This window comes from Acinonyx jubatus, chromosome E1, assembly GCF_027475565.1.
Source record: "Acinonyx jubatus isolate Ajub_Pintada_27869175 chromosome E1, VMU_Ajub_asm_v1.0, whole genome shotgun sequence".
In the NCBI taxonomy this organism is placed as follows: domain Eukaryota; kingdom Metazoa; phylum Chordata; class Mammalia; order Carnivora; family Felidae; genus Acinonyx; species Acinonyx jubatus.
Window position 1 is genome coordinate 53,338,246 of NC_069397.1, and position 7,187 is coordinate 53,345,432.

Below are 7,187 nucleotides of genomic sequence, written 5' to 3' on the forward strand. Positions count from 1 at the left end.
GTCAGTGCTCTTAATGTTGCTAGTAATAAGTAGTGGCATTTATTGAGCACCTGCAGTGTACTGAGGACTGTCCCAGATAGTTATGTGAATTGTTAATTAAACTTCACGATCCCTCTGGGCTGGGGCACTGAGATGCGCTGTACCCTTCGTAGGGCAGGCTCCAGCTCTCTGCCTGTGGTCCTGTGTCGCTGTTGACCCTTGTGTTCGGCAGCTAGGCTCCCAGAAGTGATTGCCTTGCAAGGAACTTCCTGAAGGGAGTAGATTATGCATCCTTTGGGAGCACTTGAGGTGTGATACAGAGGGCTGTGTACCACAGAACATACCAGACTCAGAACTCTGCATCCCTCAAAGCTGAGCATCAGGACTAGGGCGTTTCTCAAATAGGAATGTTTCCCCCACCCCGTGTAGAGTCACCTTTCTCCCTTGTCTCAGGAAACCAAGAGCACTGGGGAAAAGGCTTGAAGCAGTGGAGAAACCAATCTGATTTCTTTTAAATGTTTCTTTAGTTTTGAGAGAGAAGCACACAAGAGCGAGCACGGGAGGGGCAGAGAAAGGGGGAGACAGAGGATCCCAAGTAGCCTCTGTGCTGCCCGCGCAGAGCCCAATGCGGGGCTCGATCCCACAGACCTTGAGATCCTGACCTGAGCTGAAATCAAGAGTCAGACGCTCAACCGACTGAGCCACCCAGGCGCCCCCGCCTCCCATCTGATTCTTTCTTTAAAGGTAACTGCAGTTCAATGCTCAGATGAGATTCACTTTGGGGGCTTTCGTTGTCTCTGGGAGCTGCAGAGAGACCCGCGCTGCAGGCAGGCTCTGCATGAAGTGGGAAGGAGGCCACGTGGGGATGCACAGCTGAGGGTGGTTTGGGTCCCCACGTGTGTCACCCGCTCACCCCCGCATTCCTGCCTTGGCCTGCACCAATCTCTCACCAAGGGAAAGGGGTGGGGTGAGAGGGCCTCAGTGCCCAGCACGCCCGTGTTCTGCCTGCCTGGCCCACCAGTGCAGCCTTTAGCATTTCTAAACACCTCTGAACAGCACTGACCCCAGACCCAGGAACCTGCTCCCAGGGAGGAAGTAATGAACATCCGGCCCTCTGTAAGGGGAGCCTCTGCCGGGAACAGGTGTGCGTTTGAGTCTGTCGTTCAGGGCCAACTCCCCCGTGTGGAGCGGCGACCGCGTGGTCCTTTCTCCAAAGCGGAGTCCTCTCCAGGAGCCCTGAACTGTGCTGTGCCGTGCTTTCACCCCCTCTAACGTTTCGGGGTCTTGTGTTTCAAAGAACTGGGGGCAATATCACTGCCTCTGGGCTCTACAGTGTTGGTGGAGCCGTCAGCATTCAAGAGGCCTCGGGTGCCCCCTGACGGATGTACCCAGGTCAGGAGAACTTAACTTTCCTTTCTTCTCCCTTCCAAATTTCAATTTCCCTCCTTCAAAAATGCATTGATTGCTTATCACAGGAGCCAGCAAACTACCTCCCGTGAGCTTAGTCTGACCTGTTGCCATGTATGTATGGCCTCTGTGAGTGCAGTTTTTGTATTTTTTAATGTTTTTTTTTTTTAAAAATCAAATACTTGCAACTGATTTTGACAGTAGAGAATACTAATCCTGAGTCTCAGTGAAACAAGGTGTTGTTCCCCCCTCCAGAGAATTTCGTTCTCATCAACAGTCCTGTCCTACAAAAAAAAAGTATACTCAGCATAATATTTTGAATTTCGCTAATCAACAATGGGGATGTTTTTCTCTTGTCGTATAAGTATCTACGAAATGTCTTTGATTTTTCTCCTTAACCTGCAGCCTAAAATATCTACTCTCTCTTAAAGTAGTTTGCAGGTTGCTCGCCCCTGGCCTAAGCACATCACCTTCTCTAAATCCGGGGACTACAGAAGTCTCTAAGGCAATCGTGGCCTTGACTTCATAGAGTTTACAAATAGACAAGGCTTCCTGACTCCTAGATGGTGCCTCTTCTCTGTTCTCACATGTAGAAAGGGCTGGGAGTTCCGTGGGGTCCCTTTTATAAGGGCAGGAATCCCATTTACGATAGTTCCACCTTCCTCATGACTAATCACTTCCCAAAGGCCTCACCTCTGAATACCATCACACTGAGCATTAGGATGTCAACATATAAATTCAGGGAGGACATAACCATTCCAACCATAGCAGGGGTGTATGGGAACTCTTTGTACCACCTTTACAACTTTTCTGTAAATCAAAACTGACAGTGGACAATCTGAAAAGGAAATTTAAAAAATAATTATGTTTACAATAGTATCCCCCCCCCAAAAGCCCTTAAGAATTAGCCAAAGAAATGAAAGTCTTGTATAATGAAATCTATAAAACAGTGCTGAAAAAAATTAAAGAAAGAAATAAATGGAAAGACATGCCATGTTCACAGATTGGAAAACTTAATATTGTTGAGACATCAATACTACCCAAAGTGATCTGCAGCCTCAACAAAACCCCTATTGAAAAATGACTTTTTTTTTCGCAGAAATAGAAAAACCCATCCTAAAAATCCATATGGAATCTCCTCAAGCCCCAAATAGGCAAAAGATCTTGAAAAAGAAGAACACAGCTGAAGGACTCACACTTCTGATTTCAAAACTTACTGCAAAACCACAATAATTAAAAGAGAGTAATGCTAGCATGATGTCAGACATAGAGACCAACAGAGTAAAACAGAGTCCAGAAATAAACTCTCACGTGTGGTCAAATGATTTTCAATAAGGTCAAGGTCAAGGTAATTCAATGGGGGAAAGGACAATCTTTTCAACAAAAGGTGCTGGAAAAACTGGATATCCAGGTCACCTGGGTCGTTCAGTTGGTTGAGCAACCAACTCTTGATTTCGGCTCAAGTCATGATCTCACAGTTTACGAGATCAAGCCCCACATTGGGCTCTGTGCACTGAGGGCACACAGCCTATTTGGGATTCTCTCTCTCTCTCTCTCTCTCTCTCTCTCTCTCTCTCCCTTCCTCTGTTCTCTCTCTCTCTTTCAAAATAAATAAATAAACTTAAAAAGAAAAAACTGGATATCTACATGGAAAAGAATTAGGTTGGTCTCTTAACCAAAAAGCAAATACAGCAAAAATTAGCTAAAAATGGATCAAAGACCTCAAAATAAGACCTAAAGTTATAAAACTCTTAGAAGAAAGCATAAGGTAAAAACTTCACAACGTCAGATTTGGTAGTGATTTCTGGAGCATGACCCTAAAGGCACGGGCAATGAAAGAAAAAATAGACAAGTTGGATTCATGAAAAAAAAAATTTTAATTTTTTTTGTAATGTTCATTTATTTTTGAGAGAGAGTGCAAGCAGGGGAGGGGCAGAGAGAAGAGGGAGACACAGAACCTGAAGCAGGCTCCAGGCTCTGAGCTGTCAGCACAGACCCGGATGGGGGGTTGAAGTCACAAACCGTAGATCATGACCTGAGCTGAAGTCAGACATTTAACCGACTGAGCCACCCAGGTGCCCCTAATTCATGAAAAAGTTTTAATTGGAGGCATCAGAAGACACTATCAACAGAGCAAAAAGACAACCCATAAAATGGGGGAAAATATTTGCAGATCGTGTACCTGATAAGGGATTAATATCCAGAATATATAAAGAGCTCCTACAATAACAAAATAAAACCTGATTCAAAACTGGACAAAGGACTTGTGTAGACATTTCTCCAAAGAAGACACACAAACAGCCAAGAAGCACATGAAAACATGTTCCCCATCACTAATCGCTGGGGAAATGCAAAGCAAAGCTATGGTAAAGTCCTGCCTCCCATCCATTAGGATGGCGACTATCAAGAAACAGGAAGGAGGGGCGCCTGGGTGGCGCAGTCGGTTAAGCGTCCGACTTCAGCCAGGTCACGATCTCGCGGTCTGGGAGTTCGAGCCCCGCGTCAGGCTCTGGGCTGACGGCTCAGAGCCTGGAGCCTGTTTCCGATTCTGTGTCTCCCTCTCTCTCTGCCCTTCCCCCGTTCATGCTCTGTCTCTCTCTGTCCCAAAAATAAATAAACATTGAAAAAAAAAATTAAAAAAAAAAAAAAGAAACAGGAAGGAACAACTGTTGGAAAGGACGTGGAGAAACCGGAACCCTTGTGCTCTATCAATGGGAATGCAAAATGGCACAGCTGTTGTAGAAAACAGTATGGTGGCTCTTGGAAAAATTAATAAATTCTATTAAGCAGATAAAGTTGCCATAGAATCCAACAATTCTCCTTCCCAAAGATTTGAAAGCACCGTTTCTTTTTAAGATTTTATTTTATTTTTTAATATTTATTTATCTTTGAGAGACAGAGAGAGAGACAGAGCACGAGCAGGGGAGGGGCATTAAGATTTTCTTTTTAAGTAATCTCTGCACCTCACGTGGGGTGAGACCAAGAGTCACAAGCTCCACCGACTGAGCCAGGCAGACACCCCAAAGCCCCAAAGCACACTTTTGAAGAGAGGTTTGTGCATCCACGTTCACAACACCATTACTCAGAGTAGTAAAAAGCGGAAGCAATCCTAGTGTCCATCTGTGGATATAAACAAAATGCAATGCATACATGCAATGGAATATTATTCAGTCTTTAAAAAGGAAGAAAATTCTTTAAAAAAAAATTTTTTTAATGTTTATTTTTGAGACAGAGAGAGACAGAGCATGAGTGGGGGAGGGTCAGAGAGAGGGAGACACAGAATCTGAAACAGGCTCCAGGCTCTGAGCTGTCAGCACAGAGCCCGACGCGGGGCTCGAACTCACTGACCGTGAGATCATGACCTGAGCCAAAGTCGGTCGCTTAACTGACTGAGCCACCCAGGTGCCCCTAAAAAAATTTTTTTTAATGTTTATTTATTTTTGAGAGAGAGACAGAGTGTGAGCGAGGGAGGAGCAGAGAGAGAGAGGGAGACACAGAATCTGAAGCAGGCTCCAGGCTCCGAGCTGTCAGCACAGAGCCCGACGTGGGGCTCGAACTCCCGAACCTGAGATCATGACCTGAGTTGAAGTCGGACGCTTACAGACTGAGCCGCCCAGGCACCCTGAAAATTCTTTTTTTTTTTTTTAAGTTTATGTATTTATTTTGAGAGAGAGCACGAGTGAGGGAGAGGCAGAGAGAGAGAAAGAGAGAATTCCAAGCAGGCTCTGCACTGTCAGCCCAATGCAGGGTTGGATCTCAAACTAAGATCATGACCTGAGCCAAAGTCAGATGCCTAACCGACTGAGCCACCCAGGCGCCCCAAAAGGAAGAGAATTCTGACACCGGCTACAACCTGGCTGAACCTTGAAGACATTATGCTGAATGAAATAAGCCAATCACAAAAAGACAACGTGTGATTCCACTTCTGAAGTGCTGAGAGTAGTCAAAATCATAGGGACGGAAGGTAGGACTGTTGGGTGGCAGGAGGTGGGGGAGGGGGAAATGGGGAGTTAGGGTTTCATGGCTACAGAGTTTCAGTTATGCAAGATGAAAAAGTTCTGGAGATGGTGGGTGGCCCAACGTTGTAAGTGCACTTAATGCTGCTGAACTGAACTCTTAAATATGGTTAAGGTGATACATTTTGTGTTCTGTGTATTTTACCCTGAAAGAAAAAAATCGGAAAAAGAACAGGTGGGGGAAGACAGCAGTGCAATGGATTGTGGACTGGCCTGGGGGGGGAGGGACATGGGGGGGGGGGCGCCTTCAGCCAAGGATTCCAGGAGTCCATTGCCCTGTGATTGGGCAGAGATCCGAGAGAATTGAAAATTGTTTTTAACGGGATCCCTGTGCAAACTCCTAATGATACGACCTCATGCTGGCTTTCCCGGCCGGCGTGGCTGAGACAGACCTGCCAAGGGATGACGGCTGTTCTGCCAGAGAACAGAGGTGCCCAAGGCTGTTGGAAGCACTGGAGGCCTTCTGAGTGCAGGGAAGGATGGGGGGAGGGAACCTGTAATAAATCACTGCGATCCCAAGAGAAAGGTGGCTGCAGGTACGCTGCTCCCACTTCCCCACCCAGGGAATAATGTGTGCACAGAGGGTCTCCTCTTTCCAGGGCTGGGGGTGGGGGAGGGGGAGGAGGATGCCTATGTTTCCAGCCCCAACCAGCCAGCGCTCCATTGTGGAGCCGATCTGTTTCTTCTGGACGTTTTGTCTGGGTCTGATTTGCCTCCGAGCACACAAAGCCAGTTCGGTGGGGCTTTTAGACGCTCCTGCACCCAGCCGCCAACACCCTCAGCGCCCACCCCAAGGAAACCCTTTACTTAGAGACGCTGGTGGGAGCAAGGGCCGGGGGGAGGGGAAGGGGGGTTGGTGGCAGCCGTCACTGTGGGGCTTGTTAGTATGTTTGGGCAAAGTGCCATCGTGCTGGGAATTCTGTTGCACCTGCCCAGTTAAAGGCAGGTGACTAGTGGTGAAGACACACTATGGAGAAGTTGGGGAGCCAGAGTCAGGGACATTTGCTTTCTTCCTGTAATCTGACAGCTCCAAAAACCCACAGGGAGCTGTCCAGATGCCTCAGCCTTCCTCTCAGGACACCCCACAAACTGGCCCCAGCTGGCCTTTGCAAATTCCTCTCTGATTTTCTCCCCTACAGGGACTGTCAACTCCTGCCACAATGATGCGTCAACCTCCCCCAAGTGTCTTTCTTCCATCACAAATGCCCCTCCCTTGCATACACCATGCCCTCCCCCCAATCTGGAATGCTCTCCCCACACCTTCCCCTGCGACTTATCACCATTTGTTAAGACCAGTTCCAACCCCAAATCCCACTTTTGGGGCTGACACATCCCCTGTCTACCCCCGTCCGGATCTCCAGCACCCATCCCTACACTTGGTTAGCCTGATTCCCTGAGATGGGAAGTCCAGAGCTGACAGCCATGGGCACCCTGCTGTGTTGTCTCAGTTGTGTCTCCCAATTCTGTCACTGTCTGCCCCAGGAGTCTCGGGGCGCCTGGGTGGCTCAGTTGGTTGAGCGTCCAACTTCAGCTCAGGTCACAATCTCACAGTTCTTGAGTTTGACCCCCAAACGGGCTTTCTGCTGTTATCTCCCCTGTCCCCCCCCGCCCCTCCCCCGCTCGTGCACCCTCTCTCTCTCTCTTTCAAAAATAAACAAACATTTAAAAAAAATTTTTTTAAAAAAGGTTGAGTCTTAGAAAGTAACTCTCCCAAGGTCATACGATCAGTAAATGGCCCAGCTGGGATTCAAACCCACGTGAGCTAGCCCCACCCCCCCCCACCCA